The 18,093-nt window shown below is 47.4% G+C and overlaps 54 non-coding genes across 54 annotated transcripts; all 54 read left to right on the top strand.

Annotated features, from left to right (window-relative positions):
* Window positions 1-211: 211 nt before the first annotated feature.
* LOC138553079 (5S ribosomal RNA) lies at window positions 212-330 on the top strand. Its single transcript, XR_011296756.1, has one exon. It is a non-coding gene; the product is annotated as a 5S ribosomal RNA (ribosomal RNA).
* Window positions 331-436: 106 nt separating this feature from the next.
* Window positions 437-555, top strand: LOC138551488 (5S ribosomal RNA). Its single transcript, XR_011295207.1, has one exon. It is a non-coding gene; the product is annotated as a 5S ribosomal RNA (ribosomal RNA).
* Window positions 556-1,018: 463 nt separating this feature from the next.
* LOC138551489 (5S ribosomal RNA) lies at window positions 1,019-1,137 on the top strand. Its single transcript, XR_011295208.1, has one exon. It is a non-coding gene; the product is annotated as a 5S ribosomal RNA (ribosomal RNA).
* A 107-nt stretch (window positions 1,138-1,244) lies between these two features.
* LOC138552987 (5S ribosomal RNA) lies at window positions 1,245-1,363 on the top strand. Its single transcript, XR_011296665.1, has one exon. It is a non-coding gene; the product is annotated as a 5S ribosomal RNA (ribosomal RNA).
* A 106-nt stretch (window positions 1,364-1,469) lies between these two features.
* On the top strand, window positions 1,470-1,588 carry LOC138552578 (5S ribosomal RNA). The gene has a single exon (XR_011296259.1). It is a non-coding gene; the product is annotated as a 5S ribosomal RNA (ribosomal RNA).
* A 106-nt stretch (window positions 1,589-1,694) lies between these two features.
* LOC138551491 (5S ribosomal RNA) lies at window positions 1,695-1,813 on the top strand. The gene has a single exon (XR_011295210.1). It is a non-coding gene; the product is annotated as a 5S ribosomal RNA (ribosomal RNA).
* A 474-nt stretch (window positions 1,814-2,287) lies between these two features.
* Window positions 2,288-2,406, top strand: LOC138551492 (5S ribosomal RNA). The gene has a single exon (XR_011295211.1). It is a non-coding gene; the product is annotated as a 5S ribosomal RNA (ribosomal RNA).
* Window positions 2,407-2,512: 106 nt separating this feature from the next.
* On the top strand, window positions 2,513-2,631 carry LOC138553299 (5S ribosomal RNA). Its single transcript, XR_011296964.1, has one exon. It is a non-coding gene; the product is annotated as a 5S ribosomal RNA (ribosomal RNA).
* Window positions 2,632-2,737: 106 nt separating this feature from the next.
* On the top strand, window positions 2,738-2,856 carry LOC138551494 (5S ribosomal RNA). Its single transcript, XR_011295212.1, has one exon. It is a non-coding gene; the product is annotated as a 5S ribosomal RNA (ribosomal RNA).
* A 106-nt stretch (window positions 2,857-2,962) lies between these two features.
* On the top strand, window positions 2,963-3,081 carry LOC138551495 (5S ribosomal RNA). Its single transcript, XR_011295213.1, has one exon. It is a non-coding gene; the product is annotated as a 5S ribosomal RNA (ribosomal RNA).
* Window positions 3,082-3,555: 474 nt separating this feature from the next.
* LOC138551496 (5S ribosomal RNA) lies at window positions 3,556-3,674 on the top strand. The gene has a single exon (XR_011295214.1). It is a non-coding gene; the product is annotated as a 5S ribosomal RNA (ribosomal RNA).
* Window positions 3,675-3,780: 106 nt separating this feature from the next.
* Window positions 3,781-3,899, top strand: LOC138552662 (5S ribosomal RNA). The gene has a single exon (XR_011296342.1). It is a non-coding gene; the product is annotated as a 5S ribosomal RNA (ribosomal RNA).
* Window positions 3,900-4,005: 106 nt separating this feature from the next.
* On the top strand, window positions 4,006-4,124 carry LOC138551497 (5S ribosomal RNA). Its single transcript, XR_011295215.1, has one exon. It is a non-coding gene; the product is annotated as a 5S ribosomal RNA (ribosomal RNA).
* A 106-nt stretch (window positions 4,125-4,230) lies between these two features.
* Window positions 4,231-4,349, top strand: LOC138551498 (5S ribosomal RNA). Its single transcript, XR_011295216.1, has one exon. It is a non-coding gene; the product is annotated as a 5S ribosomal RNA (ribosomal RNA).
* A 106-nt stretch (window positions 4,350-4,455) lies between these two features.
* Window positions 4,456-4,574, top strand: LOC138551499 (5S ribosomal RNA). Its single transcript, XR_011295217.1, has one exon. It is a non-coding gene; the product is annotated as a 5S ribosomal RNA (ribosomal RNA).
* Window positions 4,575-4,680: 106 nt separating this feature from the next.
* Window positions 4,681-4,799, top strand: LOC138551500 (5S ribosomal RNA). The gene has a single exon (XR_011295218.1). It is a non-coding gene; the product is annotated as a 5S ribosomal RNA (ribosomal RNA).
* A 655-nt stretch (window positions 4,800-5,454) lies between these two features.
* Window positions 5,455-5,573, top strand: LOC138553080 (5S ribosomal RNA). The gene has a single exon (XR_011296757.1). It is a non-coding gene; the product is annotated as a 5S ribosomal RNA (ribosomal RNA).
* A 106-nt stretch (window positions 5,574-5,679) lies between these two features.
* LOC138551501 (5S ribosomal RNA) lies at window positions 5,680-5,798 on the top strand. The gene has a single exon (XR_011295219.1). It is a non-coding gene; the product is annotated as a 5S ribosomal RNA (ribosomal RNA).
* A 463-nt stretch (window positions 5,799-6,261) lies between these two features.
* On the top strand, window positions 6,262-6,380 carry LOC138551503 (5S ribosomal RNA). The gene has a single exon (XR_011295221.1). It is a non-coding gene; the product is annotated as a 5S ribosomal RNA (ribosomal RNA).
* A 107-nt stretch (window positions 6,381-6,487) lies between these two features.
* Window positions 6,488-6,606, top strand: LOC138552988 (5S ribosomal RNA). Its single transcript, XR_011296666.1, has one exon. It is a non-coding gene; the product is annotated as a 5S ribosomal RNA (ribosomal RNA).
* Window positions 6,607-6,712: 106 nt separating this feature from the next.
* On the top strand, window positions 6,713-6,831 carry LOC138552579 (5S ribosomal RNA). Its single transcript, XR_011296260.1, has one exon. It is a non-coding gene; the product is annotated as a 5S ribosomal RNA (ribosomal RNA).
* A 106-nt stretch (window positions 6,832-6,937) lies between these two features.
* On the top strand, window positions 6,938-7,056 carry LOC138551504 (5S ribosomal RNA). Its single transcript, XR_011295222.1, has one exon. It is a non-coding gene; the product is annotated as a 5S ribosomal RNA (ribosomal RNA).
* Window positions 7,057-7,530: 474 nt separating this feature from the next.
* On the top strand, window positions 7,531-7,649 carry LOC138551505 (5S ribosomal RNA). The gene has a single exon (XR_011295223.1). It is a non-coding gene; the product is annotated as a 5S ribosomal RNA (ribosomal RNA).
* A 106-nt stretch (window positions 7,650-7,755) lies between these two features.
* LOC138552663 (5S ribosomal RNA) lies at window positions 7,756-7,874 on the top strand. Its single transcript, XR_011296343.1, has one exon. It is a non-coding gene; the product is annotated as a 5S ribosomal RNA (ribosomal RNA).
* Window positions 7,875-7,980: 106 nt separating this feature from the next.
* Window positions 7,981-8,099, top strand: LOC138551506 (5S ribosomal RNA). Its single transcript, XR_011295224.1, has one exon. It is a non-coding gene; the product is annotated as a 5S ribosomal RNA (ribosomal RNA).
* A 106-nt stretch (window positions 8,100-8,205) lies between these two features.
* On the top strand, window positions 8,206-8,324 carry LOC138551507 (5S ribosomal RNA). Its single transcript, XR_011295225.1, has one exon. It is a non-coding gene; the product is annotated as a 5S ribosomal RNA (ribosomal RNA).
* A 106-nt stretch (window positions 8,325-8,430) lies between these two features.
* LOC138551508 (5S ribosomal RNA) lies at window positions 8,431-8,549 on the top strand. Its single transcript, XR_011295226.1, has one exon. It is a non-coding gene; the product is annotated as a 5S ribosomal RNA (ribosomal RNA).
* Window positions 8,550-8,655: 106 nt separating this feature from the next.
* On the top strand, window positions 8,656-8,774 carry LOC138551510 (5S ribosomal RNA). Its single transcript, XR_011295227.1, has one exon. It is a non-coding gene; the product is annotated as a 5S ribosomal RNA (ribosomal RNA).
* A 655-nt stretch (window positions 8,775-9,429) lies between these two features.
* Window positions 9,430-9,548, top strand: LOC138553081 (5S ribosomal RNA). The gene has a single exon (XR_011296758.1). It is a non-coding gene; the product is annotated as a 5S ribosomal RNA (ribosomal RNA).
* Window positions 9,549-9,654: 106 nt separating this feature from the next.
* LOC138551511 (5S ribosomal RNA) lies at window positions 9,655-9,773 on the top strand. Its single transcript, XR_011295228.1, has one exon. It is a non-coding gene; the product is annotated as a 5S ribosomal RNA (ribosomal RNA).
* Window positions 9,774-10,236: 463 nt separating this feature from the next.
* On the top strand, window positions 10,237-10,355 carry LOC138551512 (5S ribosomal RNA). Its single transcript, XR_011295229.1, has one exon. It is a non-coding gene; the product is annotated as a 5S ribosomal RNA (ribosomal RNA).
* A 107-nt stretch (window positions 10,356-10,462) lies between these two features.
* Window positions 10,463-10,581, top strand: LOC138552887 (5S ribosomal RNA). The gene has a single exon (XR_011296565.1). It is a non-coding gene; the product is annotated as a 5S ribosomal RNA (ribosomal RNA).
* Window positions 10,582-10,687: 106 nt separating this feature from the next.
* Window positions 10,688-10,806, top strand: LOC138552581 (5S ribosomal RNA). The gene has a single exon (XR_011296261.1). It is a non-coding gene; the product is annotated as a 5S ribosomal RNA (ribosomal RNA).
* A 106-nt stretch (window positions 10,807-10,912) lies between these two features.
* On the top strand, window positions 10,913-11,031 carry LOC138551513 (5S ribosomal RNA). Its single transcript, XR_011295230.1, has one exon. It is a non-coding gene; the product is annotated as a 5S ribosomal RNA (ribosomal RNA).
* A 474-nt stretch (window positions 11,032-11,505) lies between these two features.
* Window positions 11,506-11,624, top strand: LOC138551515 (5S ribosomal RNA). Its single transcript, XR_011295232.1, has one exon. It is a non-coding gene; the product is annotated as a 5S ribosomal RNA (ribosomal RNA).
* A 106-nt stretch (window positions 11,625-11,730) lies between these two features.
* Window positions 11,731-11,849, top strand: LOC138552664 (5S ribosomal RNA). Its single transcript, XR_011296344.1, has one exon. It is a non-coding gene; the product is annotated as a 5S ribosomal RNA (ribosomal RNA).
* Window positions 11,850-11,955: 106 nt separating this feature from the next.
* Window positions 11,956-12,074, top strand: LOC138552630 (5S ribosomal RNA). The gene has a single exon (XR_011296310.1). It is a non-coding gene; the product is annotated as a 5S ribosomal RNA (ribosomal RNA).
* A 106-nt stretch (window positions 12,075-12,180) lies between these two features.
* LOC138551516 (5S ribosomal RNA) lies at window positions 12,181-12,299 on the top strand. Its single transcript, XR_011295233.1, has one exon. It is a non-coding gene; the product is annotated as a 5S ribosomal RNA (ribosomal RNA).
* A 106-nt stretch (window positions 12,300-12,405) lies between these two features.
* Window positions 12,406-12,524, top strand: LOC138552984 (5S ribosomal RNA). Its single transcript, XR_011296662.1, has one exon. It is a non-coding gene; the product is annotated as a 5S ribosomal RNA (ribosomal RNA).
* Window positions 12,525-12,630: 106 nt separating this feature from the next.
* Window positions 12,631-12,749, top strand: LOC138551517 (5S ribosomal RNA). The gene has a single exon (XR_011295234.1). It is a non-coding gene; the product is annotated as a 5S ribosomal RNA (ribosomal RNA).
* Window positions 12,750-13,404: 655 nt separating this feature from the next.
* On the top strand, window positions 13,405-13,523 carry LOC138553082 (5S ribosomal RNA). The gene has a single exon (XR_011296759.1). It is a non-coding gene; the product is annotated as a 5S ribosomal RNA (ribosomal RNA).
* A 106-nt stretch (window positions 13,524-13,629) lies between these two features.
* LOC138551518 (5S ribosomal RNA) lies at window positions 13,630-13,748 on the top strand. The gene has a single exon (XR_011295235.1). It is a non-coding gene; the product is annotated as a 5S ribosomal RNA (ribosomal RNA).
* Window positions 13,749-14,211: 463 nt separating this feature from the next.
* On the top strand, window positions 14,212-14,330 carry LOC138551519 (5S ribosomal RNA). Its single transcript, XR_011295236.1, has one exon. It is a non-coding gene; the product is annotated as a 5S ribosomal RNA (ribosomal RNA).
* A 107-nt stretch (window positions 14,331-14,437) lies between these two features.
* Window positions 14,438-14,556, top strand: LOC138552888 (5S ribosomal RNA). Its single transcript, XR_011296566.1, has one exon. It is a non-coding gene; the product is annotated as a 5S ribosomal RNA (ribosomal RNA).
* A 106-nt stretch (window positions 14,557-14,662) lies between these two features.
* LOC138551520 (5S ribosomal RNA) lies at window positions 14,663-14,781 on the top strand. Its single transcript, XR_011295237.1, has one exon. It is a non-coding gene; the product is annotated as a 5S ribosomal RNA (ribosomal RNA).
* Window positions 14,782-15,245: 464 nt separating this feature from the next.
* On the top strand, window positions 15,246-15,364 carry LOC138551521 (5S ribosomal RNA). The gene has a single exon (XR_011295238.1). It is a non-coding gene; the product is annotated as a 5S ribosomal RNA (ribosomal RNA).
* A 106-nt stretch (window positions 15,365-15,470) lies between these two features.
* Window positions 15,471-15,589, top strand: LOC138552666 (5S ribosomal RNA). The gene has a single exon (XR_011296346.1). It is a non-coding gene; the product is annotated as a 5S ribosomal RNA (ribosomal RNA).
* A 106-nt stretch (window positions 15,590-15,695) lies between these two features.
* LOC138551522 (5S ribosomal RNA) lies at window positions 15,696-15,814 on the top strand. The gene has a single exon (XR_011295239.1). It is a non-coding gene; the product is annotated as a 5S ribosomal RNA (ribosomal RNA).
* Window positions 15,815-15,920: 106 nt separating this feature from the next.
* On the top strand, window positions 15,921-16,039 carry LOC138551523 (5S ribosomal RNA). Its single transcript, XR_011295240.1, has one exon. It is a non-coding gene; the product is annotated as a 5S ribosomal RNA (ribosomal RNA).
* A 106-nt stretch (window positions 16,040-16,145) lies between these two features.
* On the top strand, window positions 16,146-16,264 carry LOC138551524 (5S ribosomal RNA). The gene has a single exon (XR_011295241.1). It is a non-coding gene; the product is annotated as a 5S ribosomal RNA (ribosomal RNA).
* Window positions 16,265-16,370: 106 nt separating this feature from the next.
* LOC138551527 (5S ribosomal RNA) lies at window positions 16,371-16,489 on the top strand. The gene has a single exon (XR_011295243.1). It is a non-coding gene; the product is annotated as a 5S ribosomal RNA (ribosomal RNA).
* A 655-nt stretch (window positions 16,490-17,144) lies between these two features.
* Window positions 17,145-17,263, top strand: LOC138553083 (5S ribosomal RNA). The gene has a single exon (XR_011296760.1). It is a non-coding gene; the product is annotated as a 5S ribosomal RNA (ribosomal RNA).
* A 106-nt stretch (window positions 17,264-17,369) lies between these two features.
* LOC138551528 (5S ribosomal RNA) lies at window positions 17,370-17,488 on the top strand. Its single transcript, XR_011295244.1, has one exon. It is a non-coding gene; the product is annotated as a 5S ribosomal RNA (ribosomal RNA).
* A 463-nt stretch (window positions 17,489-17,951) lies between these two features.
* LOC138551529 (5S ribosomal RNA) lies at window positions 17,952-18,070 on the top strand. The gene has a single exon (XR_011295245.1). It is a non-coding gene; the product is annotated as a 5S ribosomal RNA (ribosomal RNA).
* The last annotated feature ends 23 nt before the right edge of the window (window positions 18,071-18,093 follow it).

Here is an 18,093-nt window from a genome sequence, read left to right on the forward strand (position 1 = left end):
TATTCTTAGCATTTCTAGAGCCTACGGCCACACCACACTAAGCAGTGTCGGGCCTAGTTAGTACCTGGATGGGAGACCGCCTGGGAATACCAGGTGCTGTAGGCTTTTTTGTGCTCCAAGTTCAGGAAGTGAGCCATTTCTCAATTGCCTTTCAAAACTGCAAGGTCTAGCCGACTAGATGCTTAAAAGTACAAAACTCACTAGGACCAGAGCCTACGGCCACACCACACTGAATGCGCCCGATCTCGTCTGATCTCGGAATCTAAGCAGTGTCGGGCCTAGTTAGTACCTGGATGGGAGACCGCCTGGGAATACCAGGTGCTGTAGGCTTTTTTGTGCTCCAAGTTCAGGAAGTGAGCCATTTCTCAATTGCCTTTCAAAACTGCAAGGTCTAGCCGACTAGATGCTTAAAAGTACAAAACTCACTAGGCCCAGAGCCTACGGCCACACCACACTGAATGCGCCCGATCTCGTCTGATCTCGGAAGCTAAGCAGTGTCGGGCCTAGTTAGTACCTGGATGGGAGACCGCCTGGGAATACCAGGTGCTGTAGGCTATTTTGTGCTCCATGATTAGTAATTGCACAACTTCTCAATTACTTTTCAAATTTGGTATGTTTCCAAAATAATTGTATCCCGTTTTATAGCGGAAATGTTGGACAACATTATGAGGGCTGGAGCTACCTATTTACATATAATTAGCATACAGGTAGTGTGTTCATGGGTAATAAATCGACTTTCACATGTAATGCAGTACAGAGAATATTGAGTCCTTCAAGAGGCATGAAAGAAAGCCGTTATTGTGTTGATTGTTCTCTCCACCTCCCTGCAACAGAAACAGGATGGATGGATTAAAGTTATCCTACCAGACATAGGAGTCCTGAATGGGCCCACCAGTCTTATATATCTCGCCTGATCGAGCCTGATCGAGCGATGAGCGTGGTATCATGTTGCAAGTGGCTGCATGGCTTAGCTTACTAAATGCAAATGCATAAGAGTAATATTCTTAGCATTTCTAGAGCCTACGGCCACACCACACTGAATGCGCCCGATCTCGTCTGATCTCGGAAGCTAAGCAGTGTCGGGCCTAGTTAGTACCTGGATGGGAGACCGCCTGGGAATACCAGGTGCTGTAGGCTTTTTTTTTGCTCCAAGTTCAGGAAGTGAGCCATTTCTCAATTGCCTTTCAAAACTGCAAGGTCTAGCCGACTAGATGCTTAAAAGTACAAAACTCACTAGGCCCAGAGCCTACGGCCACACCACACTGAATGCGCCTGATCTCGTCTGATCTCGGAAGCTAAGCAGTGTCGGGCCTAGTTAGTACCTTGATGGGAGACCGCATGGGAATACCAGGTGCTGTAGGCTTTTTTGTGCTCCAAGTTCAGGAAGTGAGCCATTTCTCAATTGCCTTTCAAAACTGCAAGGTCTAGCCGACTAGATGCTTAAAAGTACAAAACTCACTAGGCCCAGAGCCTACGGCCACACCACACTGAATGCGCCCGATCTCGTCTGATCTCGGAAGCTAAGCAGTGTCGGGCCTAGTTAGTACCTGGATGGGAGACCGCCTGGGAATATCAGGTGCTGTAGGCTTTTTTGTGCTCCAAGTTCAGGAAGTGAGCCATTTCTCAATTGCCTTTCAAAACTGCAAGGTCTAGCCGACTAGATGCTTAAAAGTACAAAACTCACTAGGCCCAGAGCCTACGGCCACACCACACTGAATGCGCCCGATCTCGTCTGATCTCGGAAGCTAAGCAGTGTCGGGCCTAGTTAGTACCTGGATGGGAGACCGCCTGGGAATACCAGGTGCTGTAGGCTATTTTGTGCTCCATGATTAGTAATTGCGCAACTTCTCAATTACTTTTCAAATTTGGTATGTTTCCAAAATAATTGTATCCCGTTTTATAGCGGAAATGTTGGACAGCATTATGAGGGCTGGAGCTACCTATTTACATATAATTAGCATACAGGTAGTGTGTTCATGGGTAATAAATCGACTTTCACATGTAATGCAGTACAGAGAATATTGAGTCCTTCAAGAGGCATGAAAGAAAGCCGTTATTGTGTTGATTGTTCTCTCCACCTCCCTGCAACAGAAACAGGATGGATGGATTAAAGTTATCCTACCAGACATAGGAGTCCTGAATGGGCCCACCAGTCTTATATATCTCGCCTGATCGAGCCTGATCGAGCGCTGATCGAGCGATGAGCGTGGTATCATGTTGCAAGTGGCTGCATGGCTTAGCTTACTAAATGCAAATGCATAAGAGTAATATTCTTAGCATTTCTAGAGCCTACGGCCACACCACACTGAATGCGCCCGATCTCGTCTGATCTCGGAAGCTAAGCAGTGTCGGGCCTAGTTAGTACCTGGATGGGAGACCGCCTGGGAATACCAGGTGCTGTAGGCTTTTTTGTGCTCCAAGTTCAGGAAGTGAGCCATTTCTCAATTGCCTTTCAAAACTGCAAGGTCTAGCCGACTAGATGCTTAAAAGTACAAAACTCACTAGGCCCAGAGCCTACGGCCACACCACACTGAATGCGCCCGATCTCGTCTGATCTCGGAAGCTAAGCAGTGTTGGGCCTAGTTAGTACCTGGATGGGAGACCGCCTGGGAATACCAGGTGCTGTAGGCTTTTTTGTGCTCCAAGTTCAGGAAGTGAGCCATTTCTCAATTGCCTTTCAAAACTGCAAGGTCTAGCCGACTAGATGCTTAAAAGTACAAAACTCACTAGGCCCAGAGCCTACGGCCACACCACACTGAATGCGCCCGATCTCGTCTGATCTCGGAAGCTAAGCAGTGTCGGGCCTAGTTAGTACCTGGATGGGAGACCGCCTGGGAATACCAGGTGCTGTAGGCTTTTTTGTGCTCCAAGTTCAGGAAGTGAGCCATTTCTCAATTGCCTTTCAAAACTGCAAGGTCTAGCCGACTAGATGCTTAAAAGTACAAAACTCACTAGGACCAGAGCCTACGGCCACACCACACTGAATGCGCCCGATCTCGTCTGATCTCGGAAGCTAAGCAGTGTCGGGCCTAGTTAGTACCTGGATGGGAGACCGCCTGGGAATACCAGGTGCTGTAGGCTATTTTGTGCTCCATGATTAGTAATTGCGCAACTTCTCAATTACTTTTCAAATTTGGTATGTTTCCAAAATAATTGTATCCCGTTTTATAGCGGAAATGTTGGACAGCATTATGAGGGCTGGAGCTACCTATTTACATATAATTAGCATACAGGTAGTGTGTTCATGGGTAATAAATCGACTTTCACATGTAATGCAGTACAGAGAATATTGAGTCCTTCAAGAGGCATGAAAGAAAGCCGTTATTGTGTTGATTGTTCTCTCCACCTCCCTGCAACAGAAACAGGATGGATGGATTAAAGTTATCCTACCAGACATAGGAGTCCTGAATGGGCCCACCAGTCTTATATATCTCGCCTGATCGAGCCTGATCGAGCGCTGATCGAGCGATGAGCGTGGTATCATGTTGCAAGTGGCTGCATGGCTTAGCTTACTAAATGCAAATGCATAAGAGTAATATTCTTAGCATTTCTAGAGCCTACGGCCACACCACACTGAATGCGCCCGATCTCGTCTGATCTCGGAAGCTAAGCAGTGTCGGGCCTAGTTAGTACCTGGATGGGAGACCGCCTGGGAATACCAGGTGCTGTAGGCTTTTTTGTGCTCCAAGTTCAGGAAGTGAGCCATTTCTCAATTGCCTTTCAAAACTGCAAGGTCTAGCCGACTAGATGCTTAAAAGTACAAAACTCACTAGGCCCAGAGCCTACGGCCACACCACACTGAATGCGCCTGATCTCGTCTGATCTCGGAAGCTAAGCAGTGTCGGGCCTAGTTAGTACCTGGATGGGAGACCGCCTGGGAATACCAGGTGCTGTAGGCTTTTTTGTGCTCCAAGTTCAGGAAGTGAGCCATTTCTCAATTGCCTTTCAAAACTGCAAGGTCTAGCCGACTATATGCTTAAAAGTACAAAACTCACTAGGCCCAGAGCCTACGGCCACACCACACTGAATGCGCCCGATCTCGTCTGATCTCGGAAGCTAAGCAGTGTCGGGCCTAGTTAGTACCTGGATGGGAGACCGCCTGGGAATACCAGGTGCTGTAGGCTTTTTTGTGCTCCAAGTTCAGGAAGTGAGCCATTTCTCAATTGCCTTTCAAAACTGCAAGGTCTAGCCGACTAGATGCTTAAAAGTACAAAACTCACTAGGCCCAGAGCCTACGGCCACACCACACTGAATGCGCCCGATCTCGTCTGATCTCGGAAGCTAAGCAGTGTCGGGCCTAGTTAGTACCTGGATGGGAGACCGCCTGGGAATACCAGGTGCTGTAGGCTTTTTTGTGCTCCAAGTTCAGGAAGTGAGCCATTTCTCAATTGCCTTTCAAAACTGCAAGGTCTAGCCGACTAGATGCTTAAAAGTACAAAACTCACTAGGACCAGAGCCTACGGCCACACCACACTGAATGCGCCCGATCTCGTCTGATCTCGGAAGCTAAGCAGTGTCGGGCCTAGTTAGTACCTGGATGGGAGACCGCCTGGGAATACCAGGTGCTGTAGGCTTTTTTGTGCTCCAAGTTCAGGAAGTGAGCCATTTCTCAATTGCCTTTCAAAACTGCAAGGTCTAGCCGACTAGATGCTTAAAAGTACAAAACTCACTAGGCCCAGAGCCTACGGCCACACCACACTGAATGCGCCCGATCTCGTCTGATCTCGGAAGCTAAGCAGTGTCGGGCCTAGTTAGTACCTGGATGGGAGACCGCCTGGGAATACCAGGTGCTGTAGGCTATTTTGTGCTCCATGATTAGTAATTGCACAACTTCTCAATTACTTTTCAAATTTGGTATGTTTCCAAAATAATTTTATCCCGTTTTATAGCGGAAATGTTGGACAACATTATGAGGGCTGGAGCTACCTATTTACATATAATTAGCATACAGGTAGTGTGTTCATGGGTAATAAATCGACTTTCACATGTAATGCAGTACAGAGAATATTGAGTCCTTCAAGAGGCATGAAAGAAAGCCGTTATTGTGTTGATTGTTCTCTCCACCTCCCTGCAACAGAAACAGGATGGATGGATTAAAGTTATCCTACCAGACATAGGAGTCCTGAATGGGCCCACCAGTCTTATATATCTCGCCTGATCGAGCCTGATCGAGCGATGAGCGTGGTATCATGTTGCAAGTGGCTGCATGGCTTAGCTTACTAAATGCAAATGCATAAGAGTAATATTCTTAGCATTTCTAGAGCCTACGGCCACACCACACTAAGCAGTGTCGGGCCTAGTTAGTACCTGGATGGGAGACCGCCTGGGAATACCAGGTGCTGTAGGCTTTTTTGTGCTCCAAGTTCAGGAAGTGAGCCATTTCTCAATTGCCTTTCAAAACTGCAAGGTCTAGCCGACTAGATGCTTAAAAGTACAAAACTCACTAGGACCAGAGCCTACGGCCACACCACACTGAATGCGCCCGATCTCGTCTGATCTCGGAATCTAAGCAGTGTCGGGCCTAGTTAGTACCTGGATGGGAGACCGCCTGGGAATACCAGGTGCTGTAGGCTTTTTTGTGCTCCAAGTTCAGGAAGTGAGCCATTTCTCAATTGCCTTTCAAAACTGCAAGGTCTAGCCGACTAGATGCTTAAAAGTACAAAACTCACTAGGCCCAGAGCCTACGGCCACACCACACTGAATGCGCCCGATCTCGTCTGATCTCGGAAGCTAAGCAGTGTCGGGCCTAGTTAGTACCTGGATGGGAGACCGCCTGGGAATACCAGGTGCTGTAGGCTATTTTGTGCTCCATGATTAGTAATTGCACAACTTCTCAATTACTTTTCAAATTTGGTATGTTTCCAAAATAATTGTATCCCGTTTTATAGCGGAAATGTTGGACAACATTATGAGGGCTGGAGCTACCTATTTACATATAATTAGCATACAGGTAGTGTGTTCATGGGTAATAAATCGACTTTCACATGTAATGCAGTACAGAGAATATTGAGTCCTTCAAGAGGCATGAAAGAAAGCCGTTATTGTGTTGATTGTTCTCTCCACCTCCCTGCAACAGAAACAGGATGGATGGATTAAAGTTATCCTACCAGACATAGGAGTCCTGAATGGGCCCACCAGTCTTATATATCTCGCCTGATCGAGCCTGATCGAGCGATGAGCGTGGTATCATGTTGCAAGTGGCTGCATGGCTTAGCTTACTAAATGCAAATGCATAAGAGTAATATTCTTAGCATTTCTAGAGCCTACGGCCACACCACACTGAATGCGCCCGATCTCGTCTGATCTCGGAAGCTAAGCAGTGTCGGGCCTAGTTAGTACCTGGATGGGAGACCGCCTGGGAATACCAGGTGCTGTAGGCTTTTTTTTTGCTCCAAGTTCAGGAAGTGAGCCATTTCTCAATTGCCTTTCAAAACTGCAAGGTCTAGCCGACTAGATGCTTAAAAGTACAAAACTCACTAGGCCCAGAGCCTACGGCCACACCACACTGAATGCGCCTGATCTCGTCTGATCTCGGAAGCTAAGCAGTGTCGGGCCTAGTTAGTACCTTGATGGGAGACCGCATGGGAATACCAGGTGCTGTAGGCTTTTTTGTGCTCCAAGTTCAGGAAGTGAGCCATTTCTCAATTGCCTTTCAAAACTGCAAGGTCTAGCCGACTAGATGCTTAAAAGTACAAAACTCACTAGGCCCAGAGCCTACGGCCACACCACACTGAATGCGCCCGATCTCGTCTGATCTCGGAAGCTAAGCAGTGTCGGGCCTAGTTAGTACCTGGATGGGAGACCGCCTGGGAATATCAGGTGCTGTAGGCTTTTTTGTGCTCCAAGTTCAGGAAGTGAGCCATTTCTCAATTGCCTTTCAAAACTGCAAGGTCTAGCCGACTAGATGCTTAAAAGTACAAAACTCACTAGGCCCAGAGCCTACGGCCACACCACACTGAATGCGCCCGATCTCGTCTGATCTCGGAAGCTAAGCAGTGTCGGGCCTAGTTAGTACCTGGATGGGAGACCGCCTGGGAATACCAGGTGCTGTAGGCTATTTTGTGCTCCATGATTAGTAATTGCGCAACTTCTCAATTACTTTTCAAATTTGGTATGTTTCCAAAATAATTGTATCCCGTTTTATAGCGGAAATGTTGGACAGCATTATGAGGGCTGGAGCTACCTATTTACATATAATTAGCATACAGGTAGTGTGTTCATGGGTAATAAATCGACTTTCACATGTAATGCAGTACAGAGAATATTGAGTCCTTCAAGAGGCATGAAAGAAAGCCGTTATTGTGTTGATTGTTCTCTCCACCTCCCTGCAACAGAAACAGGATGGATGGATTAAAGTTATCCTACCAGACATAGGAGTCCTGAATGGGCCCACCAGTCTTATATATCTCGCCTGATCGAGCCTGATCGAGCGCTGATCGAGCGATGAGCGTGGTATCATGTTGCAAGTGGCTGCATGGCTTAGCTTACTAAATGCAAATGCATAAGAGTAATATTCTTAGCATTTCTAGAGCCTACGGCCACACCACACTGAATGCGCCCGATCTCGTCTGATCTCGGAAGCTAAGCAGTGTCGGGCCTAGTTAGTACCTGGATGGGAGACCGCCTGGGAATACCAGGTGCTGTAGGCTTTTTTGTGCTCCAAGTTCAGGAAGTGAGCCATTTCTCAATTGCCTTTCAAAACTGCAAGGTCTAGCCGACTAGATGCTTAAAAGTACAAAACTCACTAGGCCCAGAGCCTACGGCCACACCACACTGAATGCGCCTGATCTCGTCTGATCTCGGAAGCTAAGCAGTGTCGGGCCTAGTTAGTACCTGGATGGGAGACCGCCTGGGAATACCAGGTGCTGTAGGCTTTTTTGTGCTCCAAGTTCAGGAAGTGAGCCATTTCTCAATTGCCTTTCAAAACTGCAAGGTCTAGCCGACTATATGCTTAAAAGTACAAAACTCACTAGGCCCAGAGCCTACGGCCACACCACACTGAATGCGCCCGATCTCGTCTGATCTCGGAAGCTAAGCAGTGTCGGGCCTAGTTAGTACCTGGATGGGAGACCGCCTGGGAATACCAGGTGCTGTAGGCTTTTTTGTGCTCCAAGTTCAGGAAGTGAGCCATTTCTCAATTGCCTTTCAAAACTGCAAGGTCTAGCCGACTAGATGCTTAAAAGTACAAAACTCACTAGGCCCAGAGCCTACGGCCACACCACACTGAATGCGCCCGATCTCGTCTGATCTCGGAAGCTAAGCAGTGTCGGGCCTAGTTAGTACCTGGATGGGAGACCGCCTGGGAATACCAGGTGCTGTAGGCTTTTTTGTGCTCCAAGTTCAGGAAGTGAGCCATTTCTCAATTGCCTTTCAAAACTGCAAGGTCTAGCCGACTAGATGCTTAAAAGTACAAAACTCACTAGGACCAGAGCCTACGGCCACACCACACTGAATGCGCCCGATCTCGTCTGATCTCGGAAGCTAAGCAGTGTCGGGCCTAGTTAGTACCTGGATGGGAGACCGCCTGGGAATACCAGGTGCTGTAGGCTTTTTTGTGCTCCAAGTTCAGGAAGTGAGCCATTTCTCAATTGCCTTTCAAAACTGCAAGGTCTAGCCGACTAGATGCTTAAAAGTACAAAACTCACTAGGCCCAGAGCCTACGGCCACACCACACTGAATGCGCCCGATCTCGTCTGATCTCGGAAGCTAAGCAGTGTCGGGCCTAGTTAGTACCTGGATGGGAGACCGCCTGGGAATACCAGGTGCTGTAGGCTATTTTGTGCTCCATGATTAGTAATTGCACAACTTCTCAATTACTTTTCAAATTTGGTATGTTTCCAAAATAATTTTATCCCGTTTTATAGCGGAAATGTTGGACAACATTATGAGGGCTGGAGCTACCTATTTACATATAATTAGCATACAGGTAGTGTGTTCATGGGTAATAAATCGACTTTCACATGTAATGCAGTACAGAGAATATTGAGTCCTTCAAGAGGCATGAAAGAAAGCCGTTATTGTGTTGATTGTTCTCTCCACCTCCCTGCAACAGAAACAGGATGGATGGATTAAAGTTATCCTACCAGACATAGGAGTCCTGAATGGGCCCACCAGTCTTATATATCTCGCCTGATCGAGCCTGATCGAGCGATGAGCGTGGTATCATGTTGCAAGTGGCTGCATGGCTTAGCTTACTAAATGCAAATGCATAAGAGTAATATTCTTAGCATTTCTAGAGCCTACGGCCACACCACACTAAGCAGTGTCGGGCCTAGTTAGTACCTGGATGGGAGACCGCCTGGGAATACCAGGTGCTGTAGGCTTTTTTGTGCTCCAAGTTCAGGAAGTGAGCCATTTCTCAATTGCCTTTCAAAACTGCAAGGTCTAGCCGACTAGATGCTTAAAAGTACAAAACTCACTAGGACCAGAGCCTACGGCCACACCACACTGAATGCGCCCGATCTCGTCTGATCTCGGAATCTAAGCAGTGTCGGGCCTAGTTAGTACCTGGATGGGAGACCGCCTGGGAATACCAGGTGCTGTAGGCTTTTTTGTGCTCCAAGTTCAGGAAGTGAGCCATTTCTCAATTGCCTTTCAAAACTGCAAGGTCTAGCCGACTAGATGCTTAAAAGTACAAAACTCACTAGGCCCAGAGCCTACGGCCACACCACACTGAATGCGCCCGATCTCGTCTGATCTCGGAAGCTAAGCAGTGTCGGGCCTAGTTAGTACCTGGATGGGAGACCGCCTGGGAATACCAGGTGCTGTAGGCTATTTTGTGCTCCATGATTAGTAATTGCACAACTTCTCAATTACTTTTCAAATTTGGTATGTTTCCAAAATAATTGTATCCCGTTTTATAGCGGAAATGTTGGACAACATTATGAGGGCTGGAGCTACCTATTTACATATAATTAGCATACAGGTAGTGTGTTCATGGGTAATAAATCGACTTTCACATGTAATGCAGTACAGAGAATATTGAGTCCTTCAAGAGGCATGAAAGAAAGCCGTTATTGTGTTGATTGTTCTCTCCACCTCCCTGCAACAGAAACAGGATGGATGGATTAAAGTTATCCTACCAGACATAGGAGTCCTGAATGGGCCCACCAGTCTTATATATCTCGCCTGATCGAGCCTGATCGAGCGATGAGCGTGGTATCATGTTGCAAGTGGCTGCATGGCTTAGCTTACTAAATGCAAATGCATAAGAGTAATATTCTTAGCATTTCTAGAGCCTACGGCCACACCACACTGAATGCGCCCGATCTCGTCTGATCTCGGAAGCTAAGCAGTGTCGGGCCTAGTTAGTACCTGGATGGGAGACCGCCTGGGAATACCAGGTGCTGTAGGCTTTTTTTTTGCTCCAAGTTCAGGAAGTGAGCCATTTCTCAATTGCCTTTCAAAACTGCAAGGTCTAGCCGACTAGATGCTTAAAAGTACAAAACTCACTAGGCCCAGAGCCTACGGCCACACCACACTGAATGCGCCTGATCTCGTCTGATCTCGGAAGCTAAGCAGTGTCGGGCCTAGTTAGTACCTGGATGGGAGACCGCATGGGAATACCAGGTGCTGTAGGCTTTTTTGTGCTCCAAGTTCAGGAAGTGAGCCATTTCTCAATTGCCTTTCAAAACTGCAAGGTCTAGCCGACTAGATGCTTAAAAGTACAAAACTCACTAGGCCCAGAGCCTACGGCCACACCACACTGAATGCGCCCGATCTCGTCTGATCTCGGAAGCTAAGCAGTGTCGGGCCTAGTTAGTACCTGGATGGGAGACCGCCTGGGAATATCAGGTGCTGTAGGCTTTTTTGTGCTCCAAGTTCAGGAAGTGAGCCATTTCTCAATTGCCTTTCAAAACTGCAAGGTCTAGCCGACTAGATGCTTAAAAGTACAAAACTCACTAGGCCCAGAGCCTACGGCCACACCACACTGAATGCGCCCGATCTCGTCTGATCTCGGAAGCTAAGCAGTGTCGGGCCTAGTTAGTACCTGGATGGGAGACCGCCTGGGAATACCAGGTGCTGTAGGCTATTTTGTGCTCCATGATTAGTAATTGCGCAACTTCTCAATTACTTTTCAAATTTGGTATGTTTCCAAAATAATTGTATCCCGTTTTATAGCGGAAATGTTGGACAGCATTATGAGGGCTGGAGCTACCTATTTACATATAATTAGCATACAGGTAGTGTGTTCATGGGTAATAAATCGACTTTCACATGTAATGCAGTACAGAGAATATTGAGTCCTTCAAGAGGCATGAAAGAAAGCCGTTATTGTGTTGATTGTTCTCTCCACCTCCCTGCAACAGAAACAGGATGGATGGATTAAAGTTATCCTACCAGACATAGGAGTCCTGAATGGGCCCACCAGTCTTATATATCTCGCCTGATCGAGCCTGATCGAGCGCTGATCGAGCGATGAGCGTGGTATCATGTTGCAAGTGGCTGCATGGCTTAGCTTACTAAATGCAAATGCATAAGAGTAATATTCTTAGCATTTCTAGAGCCTACGGCCACACCACACTGAATGCGCCCGATCTCGTCTGATCTCGGAAGCTAAGCAGTGTCGGGCCTAGTTAGTACCTGGATGGGAGACCGCCTGGGAATACCAGGTGCTGTAGGCTTTTTTGTGCTCCAAGTTCAGGAAGTGAGCCATTTCTCAATTGCCTTTCAAAACTGCAAGGTCTAGCCGACTAGATGCTTAAAAGTACAAAACTCACTAGGCCCAGAGCCTACGGCCACACCACACTGAATGCGCCTGATCTCGTCTGATCTCGGAAGCTAAGCAGTGTCGGGCCTAGTTAGTACCTGGATGGGAGACCGCCTGGGAATACCAGGTGCTGTAGGCTTTTTTGTGCTCCAAGTTCAGGAAGTGAGCCATTTCTCAATTGCCTTTCAAAACTGCAAGGTCTAGCCGACTATATGCTTAAAAGTACAAAACTCACTAGGCCCAGAGCCTACGGCCACACCACACTGAATGCGCCCGATCTCGTCTGATCTCGGAAGCTAAGCAGTGTCGGACCTAGTTAGTACCTGGATGGGAGACCGCCTGGGAATACCAGGTGCTGTAGGCTTTTTTGTGCTCCAAGTTCAGGAAGTGAGCCATTTCTCAATTGCCTTTCAAAACTGCAAGGTCTAGCCGACTAGATGCTTAAAAGTACAAAACTCACTAGGCCCAGAGCCTACGGCCACACCACACTGAATGCGCCCGATCTCGTCTGATCTCGGAAGCTAAGCAGTGTCGGGCCTAGTTAGTACCTGGATGGGAGACCGCCTGGGAATACCAGGTGCTGTAGGCTTTTTTGTGCTCCAAGTTCAGGAAGTGAGCCATTTCTCAATTGCCTTTCAAAACTGCAAGGTCTAGCCGACTAGATGCTTAAAAGTACAAAACTCACTAGGACCAGAGCCTACGACCACACCACACTGAATGCGCCCGATCTCGTCTGATCTCGGAAGCTAAGCAGTGTCGGGCCTAGTTAGTACCTGGATGGGAGACCGCCTGGGAATACCAGGTGCTGTAGGCTTTTTTGTGCTCCAAGTTCAGGAAGTGAGCCATTTCTCAATTGCCTTTCAAAACTGCAAGGTCTAGCCGACTAGATGCTTAAAAGTACAAAACTCACTAGGCCCAGAGCCTACGGCCACACCACACTGAATGCGCCCGATCTCGTCTGATCTCGGAAGCTAAGCAGTGTCGGGCCTAGTTAGTACCTGGATGGGAGACCGCCTGGGAATACCAGGTGCTGTAGGCTATTTTGTGCTCCATGATTAGTAATTGCACAACTTCTCAATTACTTTTCAAATTTGGTATGTTTCCAAAATAATTTTATCCCGTTTTATAGCGGAAATGTTGGACAACATTATGAGGGCTGGAGCTACCTATTTACATATAATTAGCATACAGGTAGTGTGTTCATGGGTAATAAATCGACTTTCACATGTAATGCAGTACAGAGAATATTGAGTCCTTCAAGAGGCATGAAAGAAAGCCGTTATTGTGTTGATTGTTCTCTCCACCTCCCTGCAACAGAAACAGGATGGATGGATTAAAGTTATCCTACCAGACATAGGAGTCCTGAATGGGCCCACCAGTCTTATATATCTCGCCTGATCGAGCCTGATCGAGCGATGAGCGTGGTATCATGTTGCAAGTGGCTGCATGGCTTAGCTTACTAAATGCAAATGCATAAGAGTAATATTCTTAGCATTTCTAGAGCCTACGGCCACACCACACTAAGCAGTGTCGGGCCTAGTTAGTACCTGGATGGGAGACCGCCTGGGAATACCAGGTGCTGTAGGCTTTTTTGTGCTCCAAGTTCAGGAAGTGAGCCATTTCTCAATTGCCTTTCAAAACTGCAAGGTCTAGCCGACTAGATGCTTAAAAGTACAAAACTCACTAGGACCAGAGCCTACGGCCACACCACACTGAATGCGCCCGATCTCGTCTGATCTCGGAATCTAAGCAGTGTCGGGCCTAGTTAGTACCTGGATGGGAGACCGCCTGGGAATACCAGGTGCTGTAGGCTTTTTTGTGCTCCAAGTTCAGGAAGTGAGCCATTTCTCAATTGCCTTTCAAAACTGCAAGGTCTAGCCGACTAGATGCTTAAAAGTACAAAACTCACTAGGCCCAGAGCCTACGGCCACACCACACTGAATGCGCCCGATCTCGTCTGATCTCGGAAGCTAAGCAGTGTCGGGCCTAGTTAGTACCTGGATGGGAGACCGCCTGGGAATACCAGGTGCTGTAGGCTATTTTGTGCTCCATGATTAGTAATTGCACAACTTCTCAATTACTTTTCAAATTTGGTATGTTTCCAAAATAATTGTATCCCGTTTTATAGCGGAAATGTTGGACAACATTATGAGGGCTGGAGCTACCTATTTACATATAATTAGCATACAGGTAGTGTGTTCATGGGTAATAAATCGACTTTCACATGTAATGCAGTACAGAGAATATTGAGTCCTTCAAGAGGCATGAAAGAAAGCCGTTATTGTGTTGATTGTTCTCTCCACCTCCCTGCAACAGAAACAGGATGGATGGATTAAAGTTATCCTACCAGACATAGGAGTCCTGAATGGGCCCACCAGTCTTATATATCTCGCCTGATCGAGCCTGATCGAGCGATGAGCGTGGTATCATGTTGCAAGTGGCTGCATGGCTTAGCTTACTAAATGCAAATGCATAAGAGTAATATTCTTAGCATTTCTAGAGCCTACGGCCACACCACACTGAATGCGCCCGATCTCGTCTGATCTCGGAAGCTAAGCAGTGTCGGGCCTAGTTAGTACCTGGATGGGAGACCGCCTGGGAATACCAGGTGCTGTAGGCTTTTTTTTTGCTCCAAGTTCAGGAAGTGAGCCATTTCTCAATTGCCTTTCAAAACTGCAAGGTCTAGCCGACTAGATGCTTAAAAGTACAAAACTCACTAGGCCCAGAGCCTACGGCCACACCACACTGAATGCGCCTGATCTCGTCTGATCTCGGAAGCTAAGCAGTGTCGGGCCTAGTTAGTACCTGGATGGGAGACCGCATGGGAATACCAGGTGCTGTAGGCTTTTTTGTGCTCCAAGTTCAGGAAGTGAGCCATTTCTCAATTGCCTTTCAAAACTGCAAGGTCTAGCCGACTAGATGCTTAAAAGTACAAAACTCACTAGGCCCAGAGCCTACGGCCACACCACACTGAATGCGCCCGATCTCGTCTGATCTCGGAAGCTAAGCAGTGTCGGGCCTAGTTAGTACCTGGATGGGAGACCGCCTGGGAATACCAGGTGCTGTAGGCTATTTTGTGCTCCATGATTAGTAATTGCGCAACTTCTCAATTACTTTTCAAATTTGGTATGTTTCCAAAATAATTGTATCCCGTTTTATAGCGGAAATGTTGGACAGCATTATGAGGGCTGGAGCTACCTATTTACATATAATTAGCATACAGGTAGTGTGTTCATGGGTAATAAATCGACTTTCACATGTAATGCAGTACAGAGAATATTGAGTCCTTCAAGAGGCATGAAAGAAAGCCGTTATTGTGTTGATTGTTCTCTCCACCTCCCTGCAACAGAAACAGGATGGATGGATTAAAGTTATCCTACCAGACATAGGAGTCCTGAATGGGCCCACCAGTCTTATATATCTCGCCTGATCGAGCGCTGATCGAGCGATGAGCGTGGTATCATGTTGCAAGTGGCTGCATGGCTTAGCTTACTAAATGCAAATGCATAAGAGTAATATTCTTAGCATTTCTAGAGCCTACGGCCACACCACACTGAATGCGCCCGATCTCGTCTGATCTCGGAAGCTAAGCAGTGTCGGGCCTAGTTAGTACCTGGATGGGAGACCGCCTGGGAATACCAGGTGCTGTAGGCTTTTTTGTGCTCCAAGTTCAGGAAGTGAGCCATTTCTCAATTGCCTTTCAAAACTGCAAGGTCTAGCCGACTAGATGCTTAAAAGTACAAAACTCACTAGGCCCAGAGCCTACGGCCACACCACACTGAATGCGCCTGATCTCGTCTGATCTCGGAAGCTAAGCAGTGTCGGGCCTAGTTAGTACCTGGATGGGAGACCGCCTGGGAATACCAGGTGCTGTAGGCTTTTTTGTGCTCCAAGTTCAGGAAGTGAGCCATTTCTCAATTGCCTTTCAAAACTGCAAGGTCTAGCCGACTATATGCTTAAAAGTACAAAACTCACTAGGCCCAGAGCCTACGGCCACACCACACTGAATGCGCCCGATCTCGTCTGATCTCGGAAGCTAAGCAGTGTCGGGCCTAGTTAGTACCTGGATGGGAGACCGCCTGGGAATACCAGGTGCTGTAGGCTTTTTTGTGCTCCAAGTTCAGGAAGTGAGCCATTTCTCAATTGCCTTTCAAAACTGCAAGGTCTAGCCGACTAGATGCTTAAAAGTACAAAACTCACTAGGCCCAGAGCCTACGGCCACACCACACTGAATGCGCCCGATCTCGTCTGATCTCGGAAGCTAAGCAGTGTCGGGCCTAGTTAGTACCTGGATGGGAGACCGCCTGGGAATACCAGGTGCTGTAGGCTTTTTTGTGCTCCAAGTTCAGGAAGTGAGCCATTTCTCAATTGCCTTTCAAAACTGCAAGGTCTAGCCGACTAGATGCTTAAAAGTACAAAACTCACTAGGACCAGAGCCTACGGCCACACCACACTGAATGCGCCCGATCTCGTCTGATCTCGGAAGCTAAGCAGTGTCGGGCCTAGTTAGTACCTGGATGGGAGACCGCCTGGGAATACCAGGTGCTGTAGGCTTTTTTGTGCTCCAAGTTCAGGAAGTGAGCCATTTCTCAATTGCCTTTCAAAACTGCAAGGTCTAGCCGACTAGATGCTTAAAAGTACAAAACTCACTAGGCCCAGAGCCTACGGCCACACCACACTGAATGCGCCCGATCTCGTCTGATCTCGGAAGCTAAGCAGTGTCGGGCCTAGTTAGTACCTGGATGGGAGACCGCCTGGGAATACCAGGTGCTGTAGGCTATTTTGTGCTCCATGATTAGTAATTGCACAACTTCTCAATTACTTTTCAAATTTGGTATGTTTCCAAAATAATTTTATCCCGTTTTATAGCGGAAATGTTGGACAACATTATGAGGGCTGGAGCTACCTATTTACATATAATTAGCATACAGGTAGTGTGTTCATGGGTAATAAATCGACTTTCACATGTAATGCAGTACAGAGAATATTGAGTCCTTCAAGAGGCATGAAAGAAAGCCGTTATTGTGTTGATTGTTCTCTCCACCTCCCTGCAACAGAAACAGGATGGATGGATTAAAGTTATCCTACCAGACATAGGAGTCCTGAATGGGCCCACCAGTCTTATATATCTCGCCTGATCGAGCCTGATCGAGCGATGAGCGTGGTATCATGTTGCAAGTGGCTGCATGGCTTAGCTTACTAAATGCAAATGCATAAGAGTAATATTCTTAGCATTTCTAGAGCCTACGGCCACACCACACTAAGCAGTGTCGGGCCTAGTTAGTACCTGGATGGGAGACCGCCTGGGAATACCAGGTGCTGTAGGCTTTTTTGTGCTCCAAGTTCAGGAAGTGAGCCATTTCTCAATTGCCTTTCAAAACTGCAAGGTCTAGCCGACTAGATGCTTAAAAGTACAAAACTCACTAGGACCAGAGCCTACGGCCACACCACACTGAATGCGCCCGATCTCGTCTGATCTCGGAATCTAAGCAGTGTCGGGCCTAGTTAGTACCTGGATGGGAGACCGCCTGGGAATACCAGGTGCTGTAGGCTTTTTTGTGCTCCAAGTTCAGGAAGTGAGCCATTTCTCAATTGCCTTTCAAAACTGCAAGGTCTAGCCGACTAGATGCTTAAAAGTACAAAACTCACTAGGCCCAGAGCCTACGGCCACACCACACTGAATGCGCCCGATCTCGTCTGATCTCGGAAGCTAAGCAGTGTCGGGCCTAGTTAGTACCTGGATGGGAGACCGCCTGGGAATACCAGGTGCTGTAGGCTATTTTGTGCTCCATGATTAGTAATTGCACAACTTCTCAATTACTTTTCAAATTTGGTATGTTTCCAAAATAATTGTATCCCGTTTTATAGCGGAAATGTTGGACAACATTATGAGGGCTGGAGCTACCTATTTACATATAATTAGCATACAGGTAGTGTGTTCATGGGTAATAAATCGACTTTCACATGTAATGCAGTACAGAGAATATTGAGTCCTTCAAGAGGCATGAAAGAAAGCCGTTATTGTGTTGATTGTTCTCTCCACCTCCCTGCAACAGAAACAGGATGGATGGATTAAAGTTATCCTACCAGACATAGGAGTCCTGAATGGGCCCACCAGTCTTATATATCTCGCCTGATCGAGCCTGATCGAGCGATGAGCGTGGTATCATGTTGCAAGTGGCTGCATGGCTTAGCTTACTAAATGCAAATGCATAAGAGTAATATTCTTAGCATTTCTAGAGCCTACGGCCACACCACACTGAATGCGCCCGATCTCGTCTGATCTCGGAAGCTAAGCAGTGTCGGGCCTAGTTAGTACCTGGATGGGAGACCGCCTGGGAATACCAGGTGCTGTAGGCTTTTTTTTTGCTCCAAGTTCAGGA

This window comes from Ambystoma mexicanum, unplaced genomic scaffold (assembly GCF_040938575.1).
Source record: "Ambystoma mexicanum isolate Mex_15411 unplaced genomic scaffold, UKY_AmexF1_1 Mex_scaf106, whole genome shotgun sequence".
Lineage (NCBI taxonomy): Eukaryota > Metazoa > Chordata > Amphibia > Caudata > Ambystomatidae > Ambystoma > Ambystoma mexicanum.